This window comes from Vicugna pacos, chromosome 15, assembly GCF_048564905.1.
Source record: "Vicugna pacos chromosome 15, VicPac4, whole genome shotgun sequence".
Taxonomy (NCBI): Eukaryota; Metazoa; Chordata; class Mammalia; order Artiodactyla; family Camelidae; genus Vicugna; species Vicugna pacos.
Window position 1 is genome coordinate 33120116 of NC_133001.1, and position 15171 is coordinate 33135286.

The 15171-nt window shown below is 41.2% G+C and overlaps 2 protein-coding genes across 15 annotated transcripts in view; one reads left to right on the forward strand and one right to left on the reverse strand.

The window, feature by feature from the left end:
* Positions 1–15171, forward strand: part of SLC8A1 (solute carrier family 8 member A1) — a 400221-nt gene that overhangs the window by 351666 nt on the left and 33384 nt on the right. The gene's annotated exons all lie outside the window — the stretch shown is intronic.
* Positions 7231–15171, reverse strand: part of LOC140685731 (uncharacterized) — a 340524-nt gene continuing 332583 nt past the window's right edge. For 3 of the 4 annotated variants that reach the window (XM_072937846.1, XM_072937840.1, XM_072937842.1), the window contains 3 exons: positions 8297–8315; positions 8104–8191; positions 7231–7573 (listed from right to left, as the gene is read on the reverse strand). The gene's annotated coding sequence lies outside the window, so the exon portion shown is untranslated. Of the gene's footprint in view, positions 7574–8103; positions 8316–15171 lie in introns of all 4 variants that reach the window. The other variant, XM_072937845.1, reaches the window with a different exon arrangement.

The window sequence follows — 15171 nt, forward strand, 5'->3', positions numbered from 1 at the left end:
AGAGTACAGCAAAGTCATTGGTTGTCAGAAATGGTTTCCCTGAACTGCCATAAATTCTTCCCATCGGGACACAGATTTCTTTGTTGTGTTATTGGGAGAATTCCTATAATTTGCTGCAGTATTAACTATGCAGCATACTCCCCAAACAATCTATTCACAGGTAATCTCAGATAATCTTATCTCTGTAAACAGACATTTCCCCCTCGCCCCCCAAAAACCCTGTGAATTGTTCATTCAGCATCTTATTCAATATTTCTGATTTATCTTTCAACCCTGATGATTCAGAGCAGTGCTTTATTATATCTCCCGACTCCTCAGGGGAGAGAAAAAAAGATACTCTTGTTCCCAGATGACAAAGCCCAGTTGCTGCAGGCGGAAGAATGAGGAGGAGGAGTTGGAGTTCTCTTCACGTAGAGCCTCCCATGGACGGGCAGTGGTCCTGAGGCTCAGCGCTTTCTCTCAGCTGATGTCCTGGCGCTTGTCCTAAGGTAGACGGGCTCCTGGCTAGTGTTCGATAGGCTGCTGCCTCTTCCTAGCTGAGACAGGATTAAATATCTGTGTATCTCATTAAAGTATTTTTTTATTACCATAGTCGAAGTCTTTGGGGGGGGAGAGCTTATGACTTTGCAGGTGAGACAGTGCTTCTTCACAGCAACTGATAATAGATTATAACTAACCTTCCACTGGCAGAGAAGGGCTCAGGACAACCCTCACGCTGCCTGTAATCACTTAAAGATCCATACTTATTAATAGAGGAAGAGCCTTCTTTTCCTGAGTCACCCTTCTACAGAGCTGCCCGTCTCAAGAAGAGGGGGCTTCCTGATCAGTCTCTTGCCACCTCTAATTGTTGGAGTGAGCCAGAGCCTGGTCTCCAGACCTCTTCTCAGTCCATGCTTATCCCCTGGACTATCATACCAGTCTCTAAGGCTTAACTGCCATCAATATGCCAATGATTACCAGGTGTATATCCCCAGCCTCAACTTTTCCCTGAGTTCTAGCTTCACACACCAACTGCCTTCCTGTATCAATGTCACATGTGTCATTTGCAGCTCAAATTGACCATATCCAAAATAGAACTGCTGATCTCTACTGCCCAACCACTTTACCCTTCTCCTGGACATTCTTTCCAGATCTTGCCTTTCTCAGGAAAATAGCAGCATCTACCTAGCTGTCCTTGTTAATCCATCCATAACTCCTGCACATCTTTCCTGTAAGGTACATCTTGATCGGACCCACTTAGCTTTCTCTACCATAACCATCCTAGTCCAGACAGCCGTTCTCTCTCACTCTGATCCCTGTAGTAGCCTCCTGTCGGTCTCCATGTTTCTGCTAGAGATGGTCTGAAGATGTAACTCAGACGACACTTCTCCTTACAGTCTTGGAAGGCTTCCTCTTCCACTCATGATAAACTTCGAAAGCCTCACTCTGGCTGACACAGACTGATGTGATTTGACCCCTGTCTATCTTTCTGTTCTATTTACCTCCTTGCCCACTATTCCTCAGGCCCACTGGTCTTTTTGTCCCCCATGCACCAAGCTCATTCCTTTCTCAGGGCTGCATGAGCTGTCTTCCCTTCATTTACACAAGACTGGCTCTTTGTCTTTAATTATATCATCTCAAATGTCACATCTTCAAAAGGCCTTTCCTAACCACAATGTGAAGTGGTCAACCAGTTTTTTCCATATTAGATCACTATTTTCTGTAGACTATTTATTACTTTCTGGATTTTTTTTAGACTCTCCTCACTGAAATGTAAATGTCCTGGGAGCAGAAACCTGCCCCTTTTCTTGATTACATTCCTGGCTCCTAGAATGATGCCTAGTTATCATATAAGTAATCATGTGTGTGCATGTGTTTGTGGATATATGTGTTGTACATATAAACGAATGTACAATCAGTCATTTACACATTAGTATAAATTGGTTTGTCATATTGCTTTCTTCCTAATACCATCTAGAGACAGCTAAGAATTAAAGTTGTAATTAAGGAAGATAAACAGATATTTGAAGAATTGAATGTACTTGAGTAGGTTGCTGTAGTAAGAAGGGGCAAAAGTCAGCTTCAGAGCTCTAAGAGTCTTAGAACAGAAACACTTTTTCCTCATTCATAATTGTGGCTACGGTGGGAACTGTGAGGAGCAAGAGACTATTTTATCCCTTCATTCTTTCCTCTCCTGTGATCCCTGCTTCCAAGACCCAGAACTCAGGCCAGTACTGTTAAAAGACTTTAGAAATACTCTGTGGAATGTTAAAGAGGCATTCTGCAGTAGCCTGTCATGGGTTCATAGCTGTGTTATATCACATTGCTTCTATGGCAAGCAGGCTCAAAATTTAAGACAAAAAAGTGTAAGAAGGAGCATTTAGAGCTTTTCTGGGTTTTTTTGTTGTTTTTTTCTTTGGTCCTAGGGACCACCTGTGATTGATATTCTTTTAGCATACAGTCATTTAATTTACTTGGGAAACACTTGGGTATAATAAGTCAAGGTAAGCTTATATATCAGATTCCAAATACAGATTTTTTTCTTTTTCCTTCCATCTCTTGCTTCTCTTCCACCAAATGAAGTAGAAGTAAGCATTCTTCTTGAATTAGAACTCTTAGATGTTGATGAGTTGGGAATAGTTCTACGTCACGGAGTCCTGCCTTGGTCCTTGTCTGTACATCTGAGTTGGGAGGGGGCCTGAAGCTTGCCTACTGCCCGCTTGATCTTCCCTTTTTACCGGTTGTTTATTCCTGGGACCAGAACAGTTTAAAAACTGGGTATTCTAGGCGGTCCCTTGCCCACTGGCATGGTCAGACTTCTGTTTGCTTTCAGCGTTTTGAATATCCTTTGAGTTCTGTCAAGTAGGAATTATTTCACCTGGAGACTTTAAGGCATGCAGGGAAGGAAACAGGCAATTTAGTTTTTCTCCCTATTTTGTATATAGAAACTTTAAAAAAAAATCTTAGATTGTATGTCATTTTTAAGTTGTATCCCTTCTGGACTTCTGGATAGCATAGGAAACATTTGATACCAAACTACCTATGCTGGCTGCTCACTTTGCTCTCCAAGTGCGGCGTTAATGACTGTGCACCAAGAGGGTACAGGGACAAGAGCATCAGAACAGAATTCAGGAAGCAGACCTTCTAACCATTATTCACTGTATGGCTGGAATCAACTTCTTGGCTCAGCCTTGGCTTCCTTGGCTGTAAGTTAGGTATAATAGTCCATGGCAAGTTAAAAAGCTGAGGAGAGGATTAAGTAATGTGGATTTCAGAGCACTTTGTCAACTGAAAATTGACATAAAATGCAGGAAATCATTATCATCATTTACACTGAGATCAACTCTCAAAATGTCAAAAGGAATAGAAACCATCAGAAAATGAGAATGAGAAGTCTTACCAGAGAAGGAGATTTTTCAGATTGATCACTTAGTTCTGCTGTGTGCTAGGCATAAACATTATATATTACCTTCTGTAGGTTATGTCAGTAAGTGGTGTGAAGCGATTTTTGCCTCCTCCCTAGGGTTTTTTTGTCCCTTAGACCCATCTCCTGGAAATGAGATTTTTCTACCTGTTGGGTGCTGCGCAACAAAACATACCTGTTTTTGTAACAACAACAACAAAGCTATCAATGGTTTGTATCTTGCAGTTTTTAATTTCCTAACTTCTGGCACCTTTGGAAACTAAGACAGTCTATAGTATATCTGTGAGTAACAAGCACGATGTGTTACGGCCCACCGCTTTATTTCCCAGTGGGCCCTAAAGTAGCTTAGATGGTGGCACGGCTCATGCGGTGCAATCCCAAGGGGTCACCACCATCTAAAGGACACCCGGGAGACACGTGGGATACGACACCCATGGCTGTATGGGGTGGTGAAGGCCGTTTTACAGCATGTAGGAGCATGAGCACCAGTAGCCTGTTGCATGAGAAGATTAAGGCTTAGAGAGAAGTGACTTGCCTGTTATTTGGTCGAAGTTTGTATTAATGGTAAATCGTGGTGTTTGGTATCTGGTATGTAACTACTCTATCATTCTGCTTTGGATTTATTTTCGAAGTAAGCATTGCGTACGCTCTTTCCCATAGAGCTTACAATTTTTTGGGAAATTATTCATTTCTCTTTTTGCCTTAATTTTAGTGTTTTCCATTTTTAAAGCATGTAACAGTGGATTATATTCAAGTTCCTTGAGGTCACACATTGTCATCTTCCCCTTTGACATCAAACACCTAGTAGAGGCCATGCCTCAAAAACCCTCAGAAATGAATAAAGACTTAATTCTGTACTTGTAGATTTTTAATATTTCCTACATGTAAAAATTTAAACAATAAGCCAACTGGAGACTCCTTTAAACATGTTCAGCTCTGACCTAGCTGGCAAAAAATAGCATGCCAAGATAATCTTCACCAGCACAGCCATGTGCTGCTGATGGACGTGACCACAAGGGAGATGAGCTCATTCAGGGCCTGGACCAAAGATCCTGTGATAGGCGGCTGCTCAGGCTCTGGGGTCAGTGGGGCCCAAGAAGAGCATATTGGGGATGCTCTCAGCTGTCACGTCCTCCAAAGACACCAGCAACTTTGAAAGTCAAACCCCAGTCTTCGACAGAAATTGGAGCCCCCAGAGTGGGCTCACTAGAGGTTACTGTCCAAAGCATCTGTCTGTAATAACACTCGGTCTGCCCCCGACTTAGCCGAAGAGATGGAGTTGGAAGGGAACACAGCAGCACCCCACCCAAAACAAGACTGTTCCCAAGGGAAATTGTCCCCAGTCGTTCTGAATTCCCCCAGTCATCTGAGCCACCCTGGAGTGGTGGGCATCTGATTGATGCAGTCATTTCTTCTCCTTCCCTCCGACTTCACCCATAGATTTGGGGTTTGCATGGCTAGACTCCCAGACGAACTTGTTAACAGTCTCAATCTCAGAAAGATTACACAAAATCATGTCAGTGCCGTGTTACTGAATATGCATCACCAGAGGATAAACGAACGTGAACTTAGATTCAGATAGACCTGAATTCAAACCCACCCACTCCTGCTTCCTGGAGGTATGACATCCTCAGAGGCAAATTGCTTAATTTCTCTCTGCTTTAGTTTCTTAACCTGAATAATGGGGCCATGGAACTCGACTCCACAGGGTTGAGGATTACATGAGAACACGTTTATAAAGTACCCAGTGCAGGGCCACGCATGGAGTTGACGCAACAAAAATGTTCCATCTCTTTTTTTTCCTTCTTCTACTTTAATGTCCTGAGAAATGAGCTTAGCTCTCTCGTAGTGTTCAGCTCCATGATGTTGCCGCAACTGAAAAAATAGGAAGTCAAAATTGTCAGCCTGTTTTTATTTTCTACTAAGGATTCTGGTGAGGTGGACATCCCCAAACGCGTTCCTGTTTCCTGCAATTTCACTGACTCTCTCTGAGCTTTATTCTCCAGATGCGCATTTTCAGCTCAGCACAGATTGAGAAGGAAGTGCCAGAGCTCCAATGTGTGTGTATTAAATGGGATGATTAACATTTCGCATCAGCCTACATGGAAATGAAAACCGAATGACTTTTCCCTGAGCCAAGGTTTCCCCATGCTGTGGTGTCCCCTCTCCCAAGAGGACCCTAAAGACCACGTATATTTGGTCTTCAAATACGCTAATAAGCAGTCAGTTTCTTTGCTGCTAGGAAAGGTCAGGACTGCTGAAAATGGGCCCTCTGGTCTGTAGGTGGGCCAAGAGGCAGAGCCACCCAGGGACATGGCCAGAGGAGCAGCCCCAGGCCACCCTAATCGCTCAAATGTCTTTCCATGGAACTTTATCTTAACCTCAGGCCAGTGAGAAGCTGTCTGGGGGTAAAACGCTCCATACTTTCCAGTGCACTTTCCCACGAATGGGTGACGTCATTAGAGTTGAGGGAAACACACAAAAGCAAAAATTTATAAGGACAGAGCAAAATGAAGGAAGGCCAGACACAGATTTCACAAGATTTGCACCATGAATGGCCTATTCTCCTAAACTTAAAAAACACTGGGGAGTAGACGGTATGCAGAAGGCCCAGAAGCATTTTATACAAACCCAGGAAAGCTCCCTTCAGTTTTTTGGTTTTTTTTTTTTTTTGTATCCTTTATTCTCTCTGCTCAAGAGAAGAGTTTGTACTCAGTCCTTTTTAAGTTTCGTGGTTGGCGATTGCAATCCTGTTTTTCTCAAAGGGCAGCACTGCATGGGCACCTGGCAGTGAGCACAGGGCTGGGCAGGGACTGGGATGAGAACAACGATGTTCCTTACCAGGATGGGGACCAGGGAGCAGGGCTACTTGGCGTCTGCCATGCCTCATCCAAAACTCGGCAGTTGGAGAATTGGTGCCCCAATCCCCCGCCAGCCACCTTCACTCAGTCCTGCAAAAGTCATCTCAGAAGAGAAGGGGAGCTGGTCTTCTTATGATCTCTAGGTCAGCCCAAGCAGGGACACTTGGCAGAAGCTTGCTCTACAGGGGTGTGTGTGCGTGTGTGTTTCGTGTTTGGAGGGTTGGTACTGTGGACGTGTGTTGTGAACGTAAACATCCTCTTCTCCCTCTCAAGGAGGACACCAAAGGGAGTGAGCACTGCGTGCCGGGGAAGTGTGTTAAGCCTTTTTCCTCCGTGAGGATTAACAGAAGTGTGGGTCTCCGATGAGTGACAAGTAAATGATACACAGGGAATGACTTTAGTTTCTCCCGTTGCACATGTGAATTTATGGTCATGAAAATGAGAATCTCAAGGGTCACTGTTTGGGTTTTTTTCTTTCAAACTCAGGCCTCAGCCTGCATTTTAAAGCAACTTTATTGAGACATAATTTATATACCATAATCTTCACCCACTTGAAGTGTAAAATTCAGTGATTTTGGGGGGTTTGGTTTTTTGGGTTTTTTTGGTAAATTTACTGTATTGTGCAGCCATTACCCTGATCCAGATCTACAGTGTCCCATCACCCCGGTAAACTCCCTCGTGGCCACACGCAGGTACTCCCCGTCCCCACCTCCAGCCCCAGACACCCGCTAATGCACTTTCTGACTCAACAGAGTTGTCTTTGCTCAGTATTTAACAATTTTTATTGGTGAAAACGCCACGGATTCTCTGCATGATATTAATTTACTTTAGTTTATTCATAATGTTAGTGATCTACCATGGATTCTGTGAGATTGTAACATTTTATTTTATTCATCACAAAATATCTGCAGACAATTGCAAGCTACAAGCGTGAGATGCTTTGGTCCTCTTTGCTTGGTGCGTGTGTGGATTTGTGCACCTTTTGAAACAATCCCCCTCCCCTCCCACCAGCAGGAGCCTTGGCTCATACAGTAGGAATTGCTAGGAGAGAATATCACACAGTGATATTTAGAATTAGCCTTATGAATTGGGGTCACACCCCATGTTTAATGATATAAAAATAAGTAAAAATAACTAAATGACCTTCAGTCGGTTGATCACAACATGGGGCTAAGGAGGCAACTTTGAGCTGCTTGTTCTCATCCATGGCCTTCGGTGTCACCTTGTTGGCCCCTCAGATCAATTCAAATCCGTGGAAATGGTCAGGAGTAGAGACCAAGCCTTTATAGAACAGAGGTGCATGATCTCCCTGCACAAAGAATGACACATTGTCACTAAACTTAAAAAAACTGGGCTATTAAAAAAAAAATAACTGAATTGCCATGCCATAGGTACCTCATGAGCAACAAAACTGAATTTAAGGCCCTTTGGTATTTTTAGAAGAGAAGGCTAAGGCAATTTAAAAGGCAAGTCATACAACGTGACTGGGAAAGAATTTCAGTATCTGTAGGGGGTAGCGCGTGTTACAGCCATGAAGTCACGGCGCTGGGCATGGATGCCTGACGCCCGCTGGAATGCCACCGTGGCGGCTCAGCACCCTGTCCTTGCCTCCCATCTTGTCCCAGGAAGGAGACGTGAGCTGTGTATTACTGGTTGTCCTCCAGTTTCTTCCAGAAAGGGATTTAAATCCATAAGATGCTTTATATGGTTCAGCCACATGATCTAGAAATGCCTAATCTGTTGGTGACCATATGTGATAACCTTTGTTCAGCTCAGCACCTATAAATCCAGCCTTTTGTGCACAAGGAGAAAACGGCTTATTTTAGCTCTGTTACTTACAATCAGGGAATTGTGTATTGTTCCCCTTCTCCGACTCCCCGGCCCTCTGAAGGTCCTTCGTAAACCTCACGCTGTTGTTAGGTTAGCCCTGTAGAAGCTCCGGGTTGAGATAACAAGCCGGACTGGCTGTGGTTCTTACTGAAACGATCCCCCCCGGGGTCTGCACATGGGCCCAGCAGAGGACTGACGATACCTGCTCATTCCTGAGTTAGCTGCAAAACAAAACCACAAATGTGCACGAGGATTGGGGAAAATGTCCTTTTCTGAACAATTCCACAAATGGTGATACTTCAGATGGTTGAAATACGGCAGACCAACAGACCCCTAAATTAACCCCCTTGTCAAAAAGGCCGGCAGTTCAGGCTGCTCAGAGGAGGGCAGCGTCAGCCCGAGGCTTCTGCTGTGCAGAGTGATTTTGGTCCTGAGAGTAAGCGTGAAGCCCAGTCTTCTCCAACTTCTACACTTGAGCTGAGTCTATGGTGGGGTATTAGCGGCAAGTAGCGATCAAAATAAAAAACTGTGTTCTGACAGGTGATGCCAGCGGCTGCCTAGGTATCCTGAACTGAGTCCCTGAGGCCGTGCGGCACTCTTGATCATCAAACGTTCCAGTGCTCTTCCCTCTCCACCATTCACTAGACATGGAAAAGGATATTCACACCCGCTTTTAAAAATTAAAAGGCAGCAAGATGATACAGCGGCAAGGCATAGGCTTCAAGGCCATTCTGCATTCGTTTTCATTCATTTCTTCCACAAATGTTTAGCGGGCACCTACTAAGTGCTCAGCCCTGTTCTACACGGTGGTTAGAGGGATAAAAAAGGCAGCTGCTGTTGACTCCCGTGAAGCCAGATACTTAACAAAAATATGATAACATTCAGATCGCAGTGAGGATGAATATCGAGAAGAAAAAAAAAAACAGGATCACGGAATCGAGAGAGAGTGTGTATATGCAGGTGGGACTTTAGTAGGGTGCTGTGGCCCCCTGTACCACTAACAGGTGATGAATCACCTGATCACCTAAACCTCTGACCCTCCCCGTGCGGACTTACCAGGCAGTTCTAGTCCGAGAAACTAGGACAAGTGTTTTTTCCTGGGACTCCCCACTTCATACAGTGCCTCTGAATGGTCTGGTGTTTCCCTTCTCTCTCTGGCAGCTTGTACTCTGTCTGTTCCTACCAGGCAGTACCTCGGTGCCCTGGGTGTCTCTCCCTAATGCCCTCTGTCCGCCCAATCTAGAGATTCCGGGTTAGTCACAACGTTGGAATATCCAACCACTGATCCACACCAAAGCATCACTGATTCATTTTGCTGTCACAAGGGCAGAGCTTTTACATTTAGCACAAAAGAGTGACTACATTTGCACAGTATCGTGGTTTAAAAAGTACATTTGTCTAATTATTTCTTTGATATCCACAGCAGGTCTGGTACAGTTTGGCAATCTGGATGTGTTAGGTTCAGAACACGGGGTAATATCTGGCAAGAACAGGATGTGATCAAGGATCCTAGACGTGAGCTTACAGCAGGAAGACCTGGGCACCAGGCATCAGAGAATGTGGATTCTAATCCCACCTCCTGCACTCACGTTCCACCCGCCCTTCAGAGCTTTAGTTTCCTCCCCTGAAAAATTGGCGCTGATGGTCCTGTTCCCAGCCACCCCGACACCTCAGAATTGTCAGGAAGAGCAAAGAGTGTAACACCTGTGGCAGTGCTCTAGAAACTGTAAGATGCTGTAAAAGTAAGAGCTGATTATCAAAAGGTATTTATCAAATACTAAGAGCTGTCCTAGGTGCCTGGGAGAGAGACAAGGACAAAACTTGACATTAGAGCTCAGCCTCATCACGTAGTCTTAGCAGCTTGGATGCAGTCCTACCCCTTACTCTCTGATCTTCGCATTAGAAATTGTATCTCTAGTAAAGTCCAAATGATGGGCGTGCCATCCCTTCCCAGGCATCTCAAGGCACGAGTCTCTTATCAAGCTTGTAAAAAGTAATTGTAAGGTCGAGTGAATATGCAAAGCAGTTCTGTGAGTCAAAGTCAATAAAATATACTGTTGGTAAATAAGTTGCTGTAACACAAAATACAAAATTAAGAGAGGATTTTGGTCTTGCTCTGTAGACCTTCATTGCTGGACAGGCATGGCTGGCAGGAAACCAAGACACACACATTTCTTCCCCTCACAGCCGGCCCTGGGAAAACTTCTACAGTGCTTTGTTTGTTTTTTTTTAGGATTCTTGTTCCGCTTTATGGCCTCTCCTTCCTGACTCTGGACTCTAGGAAATATTTTCTTCATCTCTTCCACCCCCTCCTCACCCTTTGAAATGTACCTACTTGGTGTGTAGCATGTATGATACCTTCCACCTAAGGACCTGACTACCATCCCCTGACGACTGAAAGGACCAGAAAAGGCTGAAAATCAACCCTCTCTTCCCAGACAGGCCCTATTATTTAAATGAGACTATGTTTTAATGTATATTCAGGAGCCTTTTAATAACATAAGTAATACATACATTCTTCATAAATATAATAGGAAATATTAATAAGTAAAAAAGGAACCATACAATCCCAACATCCATTTGCAATCTTGTATCTGTCTTTCATATTTTATTTGTATATTTATTTTTGTATGTTACATTTATTTTTCTTTGTCATTTTAGTTTCCAAACAAAGAGGCGCTCAAGTATCTGAAATTTGCTTTCTGCACACAGGGAAATTATTTTATCTTCCATACTGTGCCCTTCTTTTTTTCTGTTTTTTTTTTTTAATTTTTATTTTATTTTTTAAATTAAAGTACAGTGAGTTACAATGTGTCAATTTCTGGTGTACAGCATAATGAGCCAGTCATGCATATACATACATTAATTTTCATATTTTTCATTAAAGGTTATTACAAGATACTGAACATAGTTCCCTGTGCTATATAAAAGAAACTTTTTAAACCTATTTATATATATAGTAGCTAACATTCATAAATCTCAAACTCTGAATTTATCCCTTCCCACCCTGTTTCCCTGGTACCCATAAGATTGTTTCCTCTGAATCTGTTTCTGTTTTGTAGATGAGTTCATAGTGTCTTTTTTTTTCTTTTTTTTTTTTTTTTTAAGATTCCACATATGAGTGATATTATATGGTATTTTTCTTTCTCCTTCTGGCTTATTTCACTTAGAATGACGATACCTAGGTCCATCCATGTTGCTACAAATGACATCATGTTACTCTTTATGACTGAATAGTATTCCATTGTATAAATATACCACATCTTCTTTATCCAGTCATCTGTCGATGGACATTGTCTTGGCTATTGTATATAGTGTTGCTATGAACATTGGGATGCATGTATCTTTTCAAATTAGAGTTCCCTATGGATATATACCCAGAAGTAGGATTGCGGGATCATATGGTAGGTCTATTTTTTAATGTTTTGAGGAATCTCTATACTGTTTTCCATAATGACTGCACCTAACTGCATTTCTACCAACAGTGTAGGAAGGTTCCCTTTTCTCCACACCCTCTTCAGCATTTATTGTTCATAGACTTTTGAATGATGGCCATTCTGACTGGTGTGAGGTGATAACCTCATGGTAGTTTCAATTTGCATTTCTCTAATAATTAGTGATATTGAGCATTTTTTCATGTGCCTATTGGCCGTCTGTATGTCTTCACTGGAGAATTGCTTGTTTAGGGCTTCTGCCCATTTTTGGATTGGGTTGTTTGGTTTTTTGTTCATAAGCTGTATGAGCTATTTATATATTCTGGAAAGTAAGTCTTTGTCAGTTGCATTACTTGCAAATATTTTCTCCCATTCCATTGTCATTTTGTTTTGCTTATGGTTTCCTTTGCTGTGAAAAAGCTTATAAGTTTAATTAGGTCCCATTTGTTTATTTTTGCTCTTATTTCTATTGCTGAGGTAGACTGCCCTAGGAGAAAATTGCTAAGATTTATATCAGAGAATGTTTTGCTTATGTTTTCTTCTAGGAGATTTATTGTGTCTTGTCTTATATTTAAGTCTTTAAGCCATTTTGAGTTTATTTTTGTGTATGGAGTGAAGCTGTGTTCTAACTTCACTGATTTACATGCTGCTGTCTAGATTTCCCAACACCATTTGCTGAAGAGACTGTCTTTTCTCCACTGTATATTCTTGCCTCCTTTGTCAAAGATTAATTGACCATAGGTCTGTGGGTTTATTCCTGGGCGCTCTATTCTGTGCCATTGGTCCATATGTCTGTTTTTGTACCAGTACCATGCTGTTTTGATTACAGTAGCTCTGCAGTATTGTCTGAAGTCTGGGTGGGTTATTCCTCCAGCTTCATTCTTTTTCTTCAATATTGCTTTAGCAATTCTGGGTCTTCTGTGAGTCCATATAAATTTTAGGATTGTTTGTTCTAGTTCTGTGAAAAATGCCCTGGATAATTTGATAGGGATTATATTAAATCTGTAGATTGCCTTGGGCAGTATGGCCATTTTAATGATACTGATTCTTCCAATCCAAAAGCATGGGATACCTTTCCATTTCTTTAAGTCATCTTTAATTTCCTTAATTAAATTTTTGTAGTTCTCCATGTATAAGTCTTTCACCTCCTTGGTCAGATTTATTCCTGAGTATTTTATTGTTTTGGATGTGATTTTAAAGGGGATTGTTTCTTTACTTCCTTTTCCTGCTAATTCATTGTTAGTGTAAAGAAATGCAACTGATATTTGTATGTTAACCTTGTATCCTGCTACCTTACCAAATTCTTTTATTAGCTCTAGTAATTTTTGTGTGGAGCTTTTAGGATTTTCTGTATATAATATCATGTCATCTGCATATAGTGACAATTTTACCTCTTCTCTTCCAATTTGGATCCCTTTTATCTCTTTTTATTGCCTGATGCCATGCCTTGGACATCTAAGACTGTGTTGAATAGAGGTGGTGAGAGTGGGCATCCTTGTCTTATTCCAGATTTTAAGTTTTTCACTGTTGAATATTATGCTGGCTGTGGGTTTGTCATAAATAGCTTTTATTATGTTGAGATATGTTCCCTCTATACCCACTTTGGTAAGAGGTTTTATCATAAATGGGTGTTGAACTTTATCAAATGCTTTTTCTGCATCTGTTGAGATGATCATGTGTTTTTGACCTTTCTTTTGTGGATGTGGTGTGTCACATTGATTGATTTGCATATGTTGAACCATCCTTGTGTCCCTGGGATGAATCCTACTGGTCATGGTGTATGATCCTTTTTATGTGCTGTTGCATTCTGTTTGCTAATATTTTCTTGAGGATTATCAGTATCAGTGATATTGGCCTGTAATTTTTTCTGATAGTGTCTTTGTCTGGTTTTGGTATCAGGGTGATGATGGCTTCATAGAATGAGTTTGGAAGTACTCCCTCCTTTTCAGTCTTTCGGAAGAGTTTGAGAAGGACCAGCACGAGTTAGTTCTTCTTTGTGTGTTCGGTAAAATTCCCCAGTGAAGCCATCTGGTCCTGGACTTTTGTTTGCAGGGAGGTTTTTTATTGCTAATTCTATTTCATTTCTAGGATCGGTCTGTTCAAGTGGTCTGTTTTTCTTGATTCAGTCTTGGTGGACTGTATGTTTCCAGAAACTTGTCCATTTCTTCTAGGTTGTCCAATTTGTTTCCTTATAGTCATTGATAGTATTCTCTTAAAGGTTTTGGGTTTTTTTTAATATTTCTGTGGTATTGGTTGTACTTTCTCCATTTTCCTTTCTTATTTTGTTTGTGTCCTTTCTTTTCTTCTTAGCCTGGCCAGAGGTTTGTCAATTTTGTTTACTATTTCAAAAAAAAAACAGCTGTTGGTTTGATTGATTGTTTTTCTATTATTTTGTATCTCTAGCTTATTTATCTCTTCCCTGACCTTTATTATTTCCTTCCTTCTGCTGACTTTAGGTTTTGTTTGTGTTTCTTTAATTCTTTTAGGTTATAGGTTGGGTTTTTCACTTGAGATCATTCTTCGTTTTTGGCCTGTGTCGCTATGAACGTCCTTTATAGGACTGCTTTTGCTGCATCCCATAGATTATGTGTGGTTGTGTTTTCATTGTCATTTGTCTCAGTGTTTTTAATTTCTTCTCTTTCATCATTGACCCATTGGTTTTTTTAGTAGCATGTGGTTTAATCTCCATGCTGTTGTTTTATTCTCATTTGTTTTTCTGTGGTTAACTTCTAGTTCCATGCCATTGTGGTCAGAAAAGATGCTTGAAATAATTTCTGTCCTCTTAAATTTGTTGAGGCTTCTTTTGTGCCTGAGTACATGATCTATCCTAGAGAATGTTCCATGCACACTTGAAAAGAATGTATATTCTGTTTTGGGGGGCTATATTGTCCTAAAAATATCAATCAAGTCTAACTGTTACTGCTCATTTAGTTTCTCCATTGCCTTACTGATTTTCTGCCTGGAAGATCTGCATATATGTTAATGAGTGTAATATCCTCATCTTGTATTGCTTCTTTAATCATTATATAATGTCCTTTATCTTTCTTTATGGCCTTTGTTTTAAAGTCTATTTTGTCTGAAATTAGCATTGCTACTCCTGCTTTCTTGTCATTTCTATTTGCATGAAATATCTTTTTCCATCCTCTCACTTTCAGTCTGTGTGTGTCCTGGCTCCCTAAAGTGGGTCTCTTGTATGCAGCATAATGTAGATTCTTGCTTTATTATCCAAGCTGCCACTCTATGTCTTTTGATTGGAGCATGTTAGTCCATTGACATTTATGGTAATTATTGATAGATGTGTGTTTATTGTCATTTTGAACTTAGTTTTACAGTCGATTTGGTATTTCCTCTTTGTTCTTTTTTCTTTTTGTGGTTTGACAATTTTCTTCTGCATTATCTTGGTTTCTTTTTGGGTTTTGTGACTATTGTATGCTTTGGACTTGTGGTTACCCTGTTTTTCAAGTGTATTAACCCATTAGTATATCTGTTTGCTTTAAATTGATAGTCATAAACTCACATAGATCCTAAAATGAATGAAAAAAAGAAAAAAAATTGTATTTTTTTGCTCCCTTCTCCCATCTTTAATGATTTTGATTTTGATGTTCTCTTTTACATCTTCATGTTTATTCTGTTCCAACTCGTT